We start from the raw sequence: 15,800 nt of genomic DNA on the forward strand, positions 1-15,800 counted from the left end.
AAAATCATGGTTGGCCGGATTTTCAGCTCTGGCCAAATGTCAAAAAAAGGTTTAAGTGTCAATGTAAAGTTTTATCTTGGATTTTGGAATGCTTAATCTTTACTTGACAGTGAAACCCTACATGAACGAAAGGCAGGCATCTTGTTTAAGAAGTGACCAAGACATAAAAGATTAACATAATTTTTACATATGGTTTTCTGAAACTGCTCAATTTGTTAAAATCGACTCTTAATAGATTTGAGTTTTTGAGGGGGATTCACCAATGTTAAAATTTACCACTGGCAATTATTTTATTCATTCATTAATTTGTACTTTATTATTTCACTTTGAGTTTAGGTTCTTTATCCATCCATTACCCTCATATGCCCTTCATTTCTTGGGATCAAGTTGTTTTGCTTCTTTTGTGCATTGAGGATTCTCAGGGGGAAAAAAAATCCCTGAAAATACAGACATGTGTTTCAAATCTCCCACAGAGTTTGTAGTGGTATAAGGATGGAAGATTGAGATTTTTAATCTAGCTATAACTGCCTAAATCTTGCTTAACGGCTTTAAACAAAGAGGAGACAAAGCTAAAATTATCCTCTTTATCCACAGCCAACTTGAATTCCTTGACTAGTATCCTGACATCCCTAGTTCTACGGAATATATTAATTTAGTGGTGGGTCATGGGCCAGGATCATTAATCCTCAGTTATGTAGGAAACATGCCCATTTCCTGACACATAGGATGTGGGGATGAATTGGGTGAAAGTACCAATGAATCTAACATCTATCCATACCAGTTGTGTGATAATCCTCAAGTCAATTATCCTATTTTTACATTGGCTTCCTCAAATAAGAGACGAAGATACTTGCTGGCTTTGCTTACCTTTTAATGTTTTTTAGATGAAATGAGATGCTATCCGTGAAAGTTATTTGGAAACTGTGAGGGATTATACGTGTGGGCTTTAGTTTAATTTAGCTCATCCTAACTTACTGGTCTGTCACATTTTACAAAGTGGCATTTGATGGTGAAGAAATCCTGAATCATTTATTTGCTGACTCCTCACATTTCTGATGGGCAGTTCTTCCTGTGAGTGCTTTGCGCATATCTGTATGTTATCAATGTCATGTTCTCTCACCTTACATATTTCTATTCAAACAATTTTTAAATTATTCAGTGTACTGACAACATGGAATATCATTTATGAAGGTTTTAAATTCAATTTTTAAAGCCAAAATTAATGAAAAGTATACTTTCTCAACTTACAGGATTATGAACTGGGTTTCTGTTATCTTCTTCATTTATGATTTCATTTTTGGAAAAGTAACTAAATGCTCTCCATGAGTCTAGATTGAATCAGAAATTCTATATTATTTGTAGGGAAAAGCCTTCTTAATATAAGAAATTAATAGGTTTACTAATAAAGAATAAATTGAAAACTTGATTTTATGAGCAGATATGTATCCCATTTTACATATTTTAAAATCTTATAATCATCCTTGGCCGGGCGCGGTGGCTCACGCTTGTAATCCCAGCACTTTGGGGGGCCGAGGCGGGCGGATCACGAGGTCAGGAGATCGAGACCACGGTGAAACCCCGTCTCTACTAAAAATACAAAAAAAATTAGCCGGGCGTGGTGGCGGGCGCCTGTAGTCCCAGCTACTCGGAGAGGCTGAGGCAGGAGAATGGCGTGAACCCGGGAGGCGGAGCTTGCAGTGAGCCGAGATCGCGCCACCGCACTCCAGCCTGGGTGACAGAGCGAGACTCCGTCTCAAAAAAAAAAAAAAATCATCCTTGAGTCAAATTACTGTGCACCTTATGATGTTGATTGAAACAATTCTCTTTTGGAATTTACATAATTATGCCTTTACCTATTTTTAGAAAGACTACATAAAAGGTGACTTATGAGGGTTTTTTAAAGAGGTATTTTAATTTGCTAACAGGGTAGTGTTGTCATGTTGCAGATGTTTATGTGACATAAGGAAACTATTTTACTAATAACGTCAGACAGATAAACCCAGTTCCACAATCACATAGTATGAATCACTTTTGAGTCTTAATAGATTTACACTGCTTTTCATTTGAAATATTTCATAAAGCAAAACTAAAATGATGCTGGTAGAGCAACAATAGAACATATATCAATCACCTTAACTTGCAGAGCAGCAACACACAGGCCCACCACGCCCCCCGCTACCCCGCCACCACCACACACACACACACAGACACACACACACAGACACACACACACACACACACACTTTTTTGTGTGTGTGGGAATACACTGATGCAAAAATAGTCATGTGTTTGGAAAGTAGATGTTCCAAAACAAATACTTTATAGCAAGGATTTCATGCTTTTCAATTTATTATGTGTGCAAAAACATCTGTAGAGGTGATTATTTCTCTCGCAATAAACCTAGTAGGAACAATTGCAGAACTTTAAGTATCTAAGTGGTAATCATTAAGGTTTACATTCAGGATATTAGTCAAATTGCCAGTCTGCTCTAGACAGCAACTCAAAGCCCTAATTCTTTATTAAGAAATTCATCTTTCTTGAAGTTAATACAAAATTAGAGAGCAGTTAAATCTGGGAAAGCTGCCAGTTGTTACTGCCATATTATTGTCCTTTGTATTTGAAAGTACTGCGGAAGCAGATTTCTACCCTGATGAAGGACAAGGGTGAGTGGTTTCGTCTTATGTGCTTATGGTCAGTATTGGATTTTTCACATTTGCCTGCTGCCATTTTGGTCACACTCTGGCTAATTGATAAGTGAGGCAGCTGGGAGTGAAGATTTAGTTATAATCCCCTGGAGAAAGTTGAGTATCTTTTATAACTTCATATATAATTCTGCTCCTTCACAAAGATTGTGTATTCACCTGCTTAGTAATGAGTCTATACCTGTGAGCCTTTGAAAAAAACAATAGGAAATACAAATTACATGGGTTTCAAAATAGGAGCAGTGGCAAAAGGGCTGATTGAACTTGGGAAAGAAATGGCAAAACTAAGCCTATTTGGCATTTTAGCAACTGGAAAGTTATTTTGGTAAGTATTGCAGTTTGTACACTCACCCGCAACCTGGATACCAGGTAGGGTATTACACTGAAATGTAATTTAGCTTTAAAGATCATTACATTACATTTGACAGGTCAAATTTTGTCAAACATAACAATATTTTTATTAAGCAGAAAAAACAAGGAAAGGAAAAGCAAAAGGAAAGGAAATGGTTAAAAAACAAACATTCATGCAATATCATCAGCCTTCAGTCCTGTGACAGCTCCATGCATTAAAAGATTACTCTTTTGGAGAACTCAGTGGCATTATGATAGCAAACCCAACAATTTCTATTTAAGGTAGATGGAAGAATATAAAGCTAGCAAGGAACGAGGATAGTGTGTCTCAATATATCATCTTTTTCTTAATCTTTTGAAGACTAATTTTTTAAAAAATATACTAAAAATTAATAGTGAATTACTAGAACATTTTTTTAAATACAAAATACAAGTTCCTAGTAGTTTTCGTTGGTGTGTTTGTTTTGTTAGTATATTTAGAACTCAAAGATATAAAATTACTCTGATAAGTTGCTACAGATGTTTTTTACCCTCAATTTATTTACAGTTTCAACCACTTCACCCACTACCACTGGATTGAACTTTATGTACTACTGACAGAGAAGACCAAAAGCCCTGCCCTTATTGTATTAAGCCATTGGGCCAAATTATTATGCTTTGTTCCTGTAATAACAATGAATCCACTACAATTTTTCTAACCAACTATATATCCTGAACACCATTAATTTTAGCAATAGAAATTAATTTCCAAGATTCCTAATGCAAATTAATAACAATCCAATGTAGATATGCAAACGTTTGAGGTCCCTAAGTAATCTCCTTTGGAGTGTTGAGTCTTGGTTAAGGTATTCCACTGCTAACTAATTGTCCATAAGGTATAGATTAAAGTTTACTTACACATCTTACACAGACATAGACATAGAAAACACAAATAAAATGTTTATTCTGAAATATTTTAATGAAAATTATAATACATATTATCAAAGAAAACAAACAAAAAGTCAAAACCAAAATGGTTATTTGAGTTGTGTTTAAAGAAAGACTTCCTTCACATAGGTGACCAAATGGTATAAAACCTTTAAGAGACATATAGCTATATATCTTGCTTGAATCAAGTTAAGCTTTATTTTGAAGCACATTTGCCTATAGTCCATCACCTTCTGAAATTTCCAATATAGATAATACATGGAGGAGTTCTACATCCAGGATTTTTGTTTCACTAGTACAGAAACAAAGGAGACCTGGGAAGAAGCAAAAGAAGAGTTCCATAGATAGAACAGATCCAAGAGCATCCCGCAACCAGGTCTTCTAAACCTGGACTGTGGTTCAAAAATCTCCTGGATTTTAGTATTTTTGATGAAACCATTTTTGGACAACTCATGTACTTATCATTGAATTTATGTCTTCTATTACAACCATTCCTCATCAGGGGAAAATAATTTGTCACAGTAAATGAATAGCTCCACGAAACTGTAGCCTGTCCTTCTCAAAAGATCTTTAAAAGACCTCTGGAAATGTTACAGTGATTTCAGATTTTACAAAAGTTTAAAAGTTACTTATTTGTCTTGATACATCTAATAAAAACTGACCGATGAAATTCCTACATTCTTGTCCATATGTTTACTACTTTGAGTGTTAAATATTTTGTTTAGAAACTCTTTCCTTTTACTAATGTCCTTTGCTGCAGGCTTAATTTTAATAATAGATTCCCTGAAAGCTACAGATAGAGTGCTTCAGATTTTTACATATTTTTAAAAATTAACATTTCATAATAAGTTGATGGTTAAAAAATAAATCTAAACCTAGACTTGATGTTCCACTCTCATAATGGGTAATGTGCCCTGCAGTCTTTTTTTTTTTTTTTTTCTGAGTCAGAGTCTTGCTCTGTTGCCCAGGCTGGAGTGCAATGGTGCAATCTTGGCTCACTGCAACCTCCACCTCCTGGGTTTAAGTGAGTCTCCTGCCTCAGCCTCCCAAGTAGCTGAGATTACAGGCACCCGCCACCACACCCATCTAATTTTCTGTATTTTTAGTAGAGACGGGGTTTCACCATGTTAGTAAGGCTGGTCTCAAACTCCTGACCTCAAATGATCTGCCCGCCTTGGCCTTCCAAAGTTCTGGGATTACAGGCATGAACCACCATGCCTGGCCCCTGCAGTCTTATATTGATTGAAGCCAAAAGAATGACAGAGAATATTTGTTTAGCAAATACTGCTTTGAAGTATAAATACATATTAAAATTAATTGCATTTGCCATCCATTTTTCCTCATGATGATTCACTAGGTCAAAAACTTTCATTTTTACTTAATATAATGAAATATAGCTCAACTGAGGGCTAAAATTATATATTAAAGTTGGTGCCATCATGTTATGGTACAATCTTGTAATATAATATGTTTGCATAATAGTTTATATTCTCTATAGTTTCATACCTGGTGTGAATATACTCAAAATAGTAAGGATTGTTTTTATATTCTATTTTCTATTTGATGATTGTATAAGATGATTATTTGGATGATAAATCTAAATGAGTTATTATATAACATTTAAAGCAGGAAATAAAACTCAGTAAAGTTGTAAATCATCATATACTTAAACTTTTTTTACAAAACAAATGTGCTTTGATTATGGACAATTTTTGATTTTTAATAAGAGAAACTAAATATACATTTTACATCAAGAAGCCAAATTCAGTAAACACTTTTTGTTTATAAAGACACCTTTAATCAATACATAAAATTATCTCAAAATATCAACAATTAGTCATTGTAGCTGAACTATAAAGAGTTGGCATAATTTAGAATACTTGCTAATTGCCCTTTATAGTTGTCCAGATTGAGCTCTCAATATAAATGTCATGCAGCTTATTAAGCATTTAATATAGAAAAATTCAATATTTTGAGACATAATGTGATATTATTACTGTTATGCTGTTACTGGTCTGTATATGAGAGGTTTATAGTCTCTCCAAAAATGCTTTGTATTTCATCCATTTCATTTGTCATTGAGCAATACCTATGGAATAACTAACTACTAAGTGTCAGGCTTGTCTCTCCTACAAAATTTGCATTGTAGGGGATGATAACAATAAACAAGTAAATATATAATTTTAAATAGTGGTAAATGCCATGTAAAAGAGTACAAGAATGGTGAATGATGAGAATGGAGTTGTGGGAGATAGGGTGAGGAGTAATATTTGAGCAGAGATATGAATCACATAAAACCGGCAAAGAGAAGGTAATTGTAAACATGATAACAAGAGTAAGGGATGGATTTGTAGCAGCTTCTTGGTAGATTTGTATCATGCTCATGTAGAACATGATTGCTATATCTAACTCTTAGCATGCTGATAAGGTGCTAGTTGTTCAGATGTATAAAAATATAGAAGAATGGTAGTGATTTATTGAGATTCTGTTCCTGAGAGCCACTTGTGAAAGTAATCAGTGATAAGTTCCATATCATTCCAAGCTTTTGCAATTTAATTATGGACTTGTGCCAACAATATTTGCATACAAATTGTCCTTCAGTATTGTATATAAATAATCCAAGTCATTTGAATTGAAAAGCATGATACTAAAATGAAGTTTTGGGAACTCTATTCCCAAGAAGAATTCTGGGTTTTCTGTTTTGATTTTCACAGTATCTCCTGATTTTAAGTGGAAGATAAGATCAATAATTTGAGAAGGATGTGCCATAATAATGCCACTCCCATTAATATAGTAGATTCTCTCTTCTGTTACCTTCTTTTGTGTTCATCCACCCACTGTCTACTTAAACACTTGCTATGTTCATGCGTTTAGCATGTTTGCATCTGCTTTCTTATTTTTAGTCCCAAATTCACAATGTGTTGAAACAAAGGAACAAACAAAAACAAAAACAGAGAACTATGTCCCTGTGGTCTGCCAGGTTGCCACACCCCTAGAAACAAAGTGAAACAAAATACCTCCTTGTCCCAAAATCTAATCTGTGTCAATGTTACCATCATTTTCTCAATCTCTCTGCTAGAAATCTTGGCAAAATTGTTTGTTTGTTTTATTTTATGGGATGCTTCATGGATTTGTGTGTCATCCTTGTGCAGGGGCTATGCTCATCTTCGCTGTATCATTCCAATTTTCTATGTGTGCTGCCTATGTGAACACAGAAATCTTGGCAAAATTGTTTATTCTTCCCTCACCAAACCCAAATCCATTTCAGTCACCAACTCCTGGATACCATGTTTCACTTCCTCGAACATTAAACTCAGCCTTTTGCATATAAGGTTAGAACCTACACTTGAAATAGGAGTTCAAGGTCTATCTTTGGGTCCAGTACCCATGGAGGATGTGACATACTCCTCAGTGGGGGTGGCTTATCCTCAGAGGCGTTGAATGAGGAGTCTAATGTGCCACATGCAAAATAAACTAGGTAATATTAATATTTTGGGGATAAGCCCTTTTCTGTGCCCATCCTTCTTCCCGGTCTTGTTGAGAATTTCTAGCATGGTGAAGAAATTGCTTGGCACAAAATCAAGAGACCAGAGTAAACATTACATCTCTGTTGTGTGAGTTTAGGAGAGTTAATTCATCTCTAAACTCGTTTGATTATTGGTAAATTAGAACACCACCCTATTTACCATTTACAGTTCTCTGGTTGAATAAATACAGTAATAAATATTTTAAAACTTTGAAATAGGTAATATTTTACACACAGAGAAGGCAACAGTATTATTGTAGTTAATTAACACTGAGTGAACAAAACCTTAAATAATTTAGTTTTACTACTCTGAGCCTCACATTCTGCATTTTACACTAAATAACTTAAGTTAAAAATGAGTTCTAAAATGACATCCTCTCTCACTTGCAAAACAAAATTGCCTGGTTTGAAGGTAGAATCAGCCTTTTAAATTGTACCCATTATAATAAGCATATGAGTATCCTGTTGTGATTTTAATTTGCATTTTTCTAATGACTGATGACAAAAATTATTTCACGTGCTTATTTGCCTTCCATATGTCCTTTTGTTAACTGTTGGCTCAAAATACTTCCCAATTTTGCTTAATTGAATGGCTTGTTTTATTATTGTGTTTTGAAAGGTCTATTTATTTCCCTATAGCTATTAATTTGCATATCATTTATCTATTTGTCTTATATGGAATATTAATATGCATATATATTCTCAATATATATAGCACATAAATTTATTTTAACAGACATATGATGCAAATACTTTCTCCCAGCCTGTGGCTTATCTTTTGGTTTTCTTAATAGTTTCTCAAAACCAAAAGTTTTTTGTGAAGTCCATTCTATTAATTCCTTCTTTTATGATGTCGCTCCCAAGAATTCGTTCACATAAGTCTCTTATTTTATTTTTCATAATTCTTATATTTTTATGTTTAACCTTTAGGTCTGTGATCTATTTTGAATACTTTATTTGGTGGAAGGTAGGAACAAAAGGTAAATTTTTGCATATGTATATTTAAATTTACCAGCAACAAATATTGAAAATATTTATCTCTTCCCACTGATTACCTTTGTAGCTTTATCAAAAATTAGTTGTTTATATATGTGTTGGTTTATTTATATACTCTTTTTTGTTTGTTTTGTTTTTTGTTTTTTGAGACAAAGTCTCTCTCTGTCGCCCAGGCTGGAGTACAGTTGTGCGATCTTGGCTCACTTCAACCTCCGCCTCCTTGGTTCACACCATTCTCCTGCCTCAGCCTCCCAAGTAGCTGGGACTACAGGCCCCGGCCACCACGCCCGGCTAATTTTTTGTATTTTTAGTAAAGACGGGGTTTCACCGTGTTAGCCAGGAATGGTCTGGATCTTCTGACCTCGTGATCCGCCCGCCTCGGCCTCCCAAAGTGCTGGGATTACAGGCGTGAACTACCGCGCCCGGCCCATTTATATACTCTTTATTCTGTTCCATTTAACTTTGTGTCTATATTTTGTCAAATCTATGTCTTTATTACTTGTAGCTTTATAATAAATCTTAAAATAAAAAAAAAAAAAAAAAAAAGAAATAAAAACATTTCAGGTCACCAAATATGATGATAGCTATGAAACTGATAAAGATTATACGTTGGGTTTGGGGGGTCTTTATTTTAAAAAGGTGTTTCTATCTTAAATACCCCATCTTTAGTTAATCGCGTCTTTAAAATTAGCTTTCTTCTTTAATGAAGGACTTCAAATATTTGTTTAATTATTAATAAAATTGATAGCTGCTTTGTAGATTTTATTAACACAGGATAGTTTATTTTAAAAATATTAAAAACTTCAGCCATTTCTCCAGATTTTTAGGAGTCAGCAATTAGGTATCCTTAAAAGTATTACTCACTAAAAGCTAGCAATCATGGTACTATTTTCTGAAATGATCATGCAGAATAGTTGTTTTTCATTGCTATAGTATGATTTTAAGTAGTATAGAATAAAAACAGGTGTCTGGGGCAGTCTATAGTAATGCTGACTCTGAAAATTCTAAGGATATTTGGCCACATACTTCCATAAACATAAAATAGACTATTTAAAATATAATATTTGTGTTTTTTATACTTACTTTCAAAAAACAAAATATTTTGGTTAATGTATAAAGTTGATTATTTATCAAAAGACAGTAAAATTGCATTCAAATGAGATTTTTACATGAATAGGTAATTTATAAAAAAGCCCCTTTCATTACCAAGACAATAGCTTATCAGTCCAAAATAAAAAATATATAGTAATGTCTGAGCCCTCTTTTATGACATGGAGCATTCCTGGACTTTTATAACTAGCACCGAGCAAGTATTTTTGCACTCATGTATTTGAAATGTTTGTCATGATTGAGAGAATCATTTAAGTCATCAATTAGGCAGGGATGTAATTGGGTTTTAAAGATAAAAATTATATTAGGCAAAAATTAATTTTGTTACAAATGTGGAAAAGCAGTATTTGTGCTAGCCCCTGATTCTCATAATAAGACAGTAATGTTCTGTATAAAGGTAAGTCATTGGACAGTATAAAACTATTTTCTGCTCCTTGAGCCTACCCATAGGAAGTAGTTAACCATCGGCTTCCTTTAGACCTCTGCACTGTAAATACAACTGCCTCTCTAGCACCATTCCAAAATGCGAAATTATGCATCATATGTGTATCTGTGTAGAGGCATATGCGTGTGTGTGTGTATGTATATATATATATATATATATATTTTTTTTTTGAGATGGAGTCTCGCTTTGTCACCAGGCTGGAGTGCAGTGGAGCGATTTTGGCTCACTGCAACCTCTGCCTCCCGGGTTCAAGCGATTCTCCTGCCTCAGCCTGCTGAGTAGCTGGGACTACAGGCACACACCACCGTGCTCAGCTAATTTTTGTATTTTTAGTAGAGACGGGGTTTTACCATGTTGGCCAGGATGGTCTTGATCTCTTGACCTCGTGATCCACTCACCTTGGCCTCCCAAAGATATATTTTTTACTGTAATGTTTTTCTTATTGTCCTCTCTGCCTTGCTGCCAAAGCAATAAAAATTCATTTACAATGAAGTTTGTAGACTCTTTTATTTTTCTCGATTTTGAAAATTATTCTTGGATAGTCACATGATTTTTAAAAAATTATTCTATATTGACAATTTACAATTCTATACATTTATAGATTACAAAATGAAGCTATGATTTATTAATACAGGATGGAATAATTAAATCAAGCTAATTATCATATCCATCATCTCAAATACTTATTTTTTGGTTGAGAACATTTGAAATTTACTCTCTTAGCAATTTGGAAATGTACAATACACTGTTGTTAACTACATTCACCATATTGTGCAGTAAATCTAAAAAAAAATTTCTGTTTCACTGAGATTTTGTACCCTTTGACCATCATCTTTTCATTCCCAGTCACCATTCTACTCTTGGCTTCTGTGAGTTCAGTTGGTTTAGATTTCACATACAAGCGAAAACATATGACACTTGTCTTTCTGTGCCTAGCTTATTCCACTTAGCGTAATGTTCTCCCATCCCATCCATGTTGCTGCAAATGACAGAAGTTCCTTCCTTCTAAAGGCTGGGTAGTATTGTATTTTATATATATATAAAACATATATATAATATTTTCTTTATCCATTCACCTGTTGATGAACACTTAGGTTGATTCCATGAATTGGCTATTGTGAATGGTGTTTCAATGAACAGGGGAGTATAGATGGCTCTTTGACAATCTCATTTCAAATCTTTGAGTAATACCCAGACATGAGATTGCTAGATCATATGGTAATTCTGTTTTTTTAGAAACTCCATACAGTTTTTCATAACAGCTATACTAATTTACATTTCTGCCAACAATGTACAAAGATTCCCTTTGCACCACATCCCCACCAACACTTATCTTTTGTCTTTTTTGATAATAGCCATCCTGACAGATGTGAAGTGATACTTCATTGTGGTTTTAATCTGCATTTCTCTAATGATTAGTGAATTGAGCATTTTTAAAATATGTCTTTTGGCCATTTATATGTCTTCTTTTGAGAAATGTCTATTCAGTTCTCCTGCCCATTTTTTTTTTTCTTTTTTCTTTTTTTTTCAGAGACAGTCTTGCTCTGTCTCCCAGGCTGGATTGCCGATCTTGGCTCACTGCAACCTCCGCCTCCCAGGGCTCAAGCAATTTCCATGCCTCAGCCCCCAAATAGCTGGGACTACAGGCATGCACCAACACACCGGACTAATTTTTTGTATTTTTAGTAGAGATGAGGTTTCATCATGTTGGCCAGGCTGCTCTCGAACTCCTGAGCTCAGGCAATCTGCTTGCCTCAGCCTCCCAAAGTGCTGGATTACAGATGTGAGCCACCACACCTGGCTTCTTGCCCATTTTTTAAGTTGGATTGTTTGTTATCTTGCTATTGAGTTGTTTGAGTTCCTCATACATTTTGCATATTAACCCCTTATCAGATATATGGCTTGCAAATATTTCCCCCCAATCCGTGTGTTGTGTGTCCACACTCTTGCTTCCATGTGATATTTTTTATAAAAAGTTAGTGTTCTTAAGTACAAATAGTAATATTTCGGTAAAAGTGAAAGTTACATCAAAGACATATTTTCAGTAGGCTTTCCTTGCAAGTAATTGAAGGGATGAGCCAAAGTTTCTTAAGATTGCATCCTCCAAATATCCTTTAATAGGTTTAAAAATTATGGACAACTTTGCATGTAATCAGGAAATGGGGGCAATAGAGAATATATTTGATTAATTGTGTATTCTTTATTTTTTCCCATATCTGGCTTAGTCTTCCTTGTATTTCTAGAGGCAATGTAGCCTCAGATATCTAAACGTGAATTTTTAGGAAATTTTAACTGATAGACTTCAGGAGTGGACAATTGAATGCACTAATCTAGAGCAGTATGCCTGGTAAGTGTATAGGTGGTCCCTAAAACACTAGTTGGAAGATGCTATTTTATAATTCAGTAAAAGTCAGTTATAATAAAATTCACTCTCATAGTCCTTGACTACTACTTCCTGCTTGACTCATATACTTCTTTTATAGCCACTCGGCAACAGGAATAAATAGCTTTCTTTTCCAGTTTACAATACTTGTAGGTCTTTCTGCCATTTTCTTTTCCACTGAAATCTCTGACGTTGGTATAGGTTCAGTCGCTCCAACTCAGTTTCTGCTTTTCATTTTTCTGTGTCAGATCAGGACTTTGTCTTTCAGTGGTGCGAGTGATAACAACCTAGGACAAGAATGATAAAGAAATCTTCCCACGTCCTCCCTCTACCAACGTTCTAATTCTTTTTATGGACACATACCTAATAGCTATTTTACTCCTTATTGCCCATCCCCAGCTGCTTCACTAACAAATATGTACCCATGCATGCATGCACACAAACACACATTCTATTCCTTTTTTAAAAACTTATTTTAGGCTCAGGGGCACATGTGGAGGCTTGCTATATAGGTAGATTGCATGTCATGGGAGTTTGGTTTACATGTTATTTCATCACCCAGGTAATAAGCGTAGCACCCAATAAGTAGTTTTTTGATCTTCATCCTTTTCCCAACCTCTACCCTCAAGTAGGCCCCAGTGTGTGTTGTTCCCTTCTTTGTGTCCATATACTCAATGTTTAGCCTCCACTTATACATGAGAAAATGCAGTATTTGGTTTTCTGTTCCTGTGTTAGTTTGCTTAGGATAATGGCCTCTCACTCTATCCATGTTACTGCAAAAGATATGTTCTCATTTTTTATGGCTGCATAGTATTCCATGGTATATAGGTATCACATTTTCTTTATTCAGTCTACCATTGATGGGCATTTATGTTGATTCCATGTCTTTGCTATTGTGAATAGTGCTCTGATGAATATATGCATGTGTGTCTCTTTACGGTAGAATGGTTTATATTTCTTTGGATATATGCCGAATAATGGGATTGCAGGGTCAAATAGTAGACCTATTTTAAGTTCCTTGAAAAATCACCAAACGGCCCTTCACAATAGTTGAACTGGTTTATATTCCCAACAGCAATGCATAAGTGTTCCCTTTTCTCCACAACTTTGCCAGCATGTGTTTTCTTTTTCTTTAACTTTTTAATAACAGCCATTCTGACTAGTGAGAGATGGTATCTCATTGTGGTTTCATTTGCATTTCTGTAATCATTAGTGATATTGAGCTTTTTTTCATGTGCTTATTGTCCACACGTATGTCTTCTTTTGAAAACTGTTCATGTCCTTTGCCCACTCTTTAGGGGGGTTGTTGTTTTTATGCTTGTAAATTTGTTTGAGCTACTTACAGACTCTGGATATGAGACTTTTGTTGGTTGTATAGTTTACAAATATTTTCTCCCATTCTTTAGGTTGTGTCTTTACTCTGTTCATAGTTGTTTTGTTTTGTTTTGTTTTGCTATGCAGAAGCTCTTTGGTTTAATTAGGTCCTATTTGTCAATTTTTGTTTTTGTTGCAATTGCTACTGGTGGCTTTGTCTTGAAGTCTTTGCTGGGCTCTATGTCCAGAATAGTATTTCCTAGGTTATTGTTCAGGGTTTTTATAGTTTTTGATTTTAGACTTAGGTGTTTAATCCATCTTGAGTTAATTTTTGTATATGGTGTAAGGAAGGCGTCTGGTATCAATCTTCTTCATACAGCAAGCCGGTTAACTCAGCACCACTTATTGTATAGGGATACTTTCCCCATTGCTCATTTTTGTGGATTTTCTCAAAGATCAGATGATTGTAGGTGCGGGGAATTATTCGTAGTCTCTCTATTCTGTTCCATTGGTCTCTATGTCTGTTTTTGTATCAGTACCATGCTGTTTTGGTTAATGTAGCCTTGTAGTATAGTTTGAAATTGGGAAATGTGATGCCTCAAGCTTTGTTCTTTTGGTTACAATTGCCTTGGCTATTGGAGATCCTTTTTGGTTCCATATGAATTTTAATTTTTTTCTAATTCTGTGAAGAACACCATTGGTAATTTGATAGCAATAGTATTAAATCTGTAAATTGCTTTGGGCAGTATGTCCATTTTTACAATATTGATTCATCCTGTCCATGAGCATGGAATATTTTTCCATTTGTTTGTGTCATTTCTGATTTATTTGAGCAGTGTTTTCTAATTCTTATTGTAGAAGTATTTCACCACTTTGGTTAAGTGTATTCCTAGGTATTTTATTATTTTTGTTGCTATTGTGAATGGAATTGCAGTCTCAATTTGGCTGTCAGCTTGGATGTTGTTGGTGTAGAGGAATGCTACTGATTTTTGTACATTGATTGTATATCCTGAAGCTTTGCTGAAATTGTGTATACGATCAAAGAGCGTTTGAGCACACACTATGAGGTTTTTGAGGTATAGAATCACATCATCAACAAACAGGGATAGTTTGGTTTCCTCTCTTTCTATCTGAATGTCTTTTATTTCTTTCTCTTGCCTGATTTCTCTGGCTAGGACTTTCGGCACTATGTTGAATAGGAGTGATGAGAGAGGACATCCTTGTCTTCTTCCAGTTTTCAAGGAGAATTCTTCCAGCTTTCGCCCATTCAGTATGATGTTGGCTGTGGGTTTTTCTTAGATACCTTTTATTATTTTGAAGTATATTCCTTCAATGCCTAGTTTGTAGAGGGTTATTAAATGAATGGATGTTGAATATTATTTAATGCCTTTTCTGTATCTATTGATATAATCATGTTGTTTTTTGTCTTTAGTTCTGTTTATGTGATGAATCACACTTATTGATTTGTATATTTTGAACAAAACTTGCGTCCTAGGGATAAAACCTACTTGATCATGGTGGATTCACTTTTTGATGTACTGCTGGATTTGGTTTGCTAGTATTTTGTTGAGGAATTTTGCATCTATGTACATAAATGATATTAGCCTGAAGTTTTATTTTTTGTTGTGTCTCTGCTAAGTTTTTGTGTCAGGATGATGCTGCCCTCATGGAATGAGTTATGGAGGAATCTTTTCTCCTCAATTTTTTAGAATAGTACCAGCTCTTCCTTATATATCTGGTAGAATTTGGCAGTGAACCTGTCTGTTCCTGAGCTTGTTCTGGTTCATAGGTTTTTTATGACTGATTCAATTTCAGAATTGTTATTGGTCTTTTCAGGTATTCATTCTCTTCCTGGTTCAATCTTGGGATGGTGTATGTTTTCAGAATAATTTTCTCGGTTTCTAGCTTGTTTGAATTGAGGATTTCTCTAAGGGGTTTGTATTTCTGTGTGGCCAGTGGTAATGTGCCCTTTGTCATTTCTGAATGTGGGTTTTTTTTTTTTTTTTGGATCTTGTCTCTTTTTAAACTTACTAGTCTAGCTAGCAG

The 15,800-nt window shown here is 34.8% G+C and overlaps 1 protein-coding gene and 1 non-coding gene across 7 annotated transcripts in view; one reads left to right on the plus strand and one right to left on the minus strand.

Moving 5' to 3' along the window:
* Positions 1-15,800, plus strand: part of MAGI2 (membrane associated guanylate kinase, WW and PDZ domain containing 2) — a 1,482,569-nt gene that overhangs the window by 408,537 nt on the left and 1,058,232 nt on the right. The window lies entirely within an intron of this gene.
* Positions 7,088-7,193, minus strand: LOC116809805 (U6 spliceosomal RNA). The gene has a single exon (XR_004369990.1). It is a non-coding gene; the product is annotated as a U6 spliceosomal RNA (small nuclear RNA).

This window comes from Hylobates moloch, unplaced genomic scaffold, assembly GCF_009828535.3.
Source record: "Hylobates moloch isolate HMO894 unplaced genomic scaffold, HMol_V3 SCAFFOLD_1, whole genome shotgun sequence".
Taxonomy (NCBI): Eukaryota; Metazoa; Chordata; class Mammalia; order Primates; family Hylobatidae; genus Hylobates; species Hylobates moloch.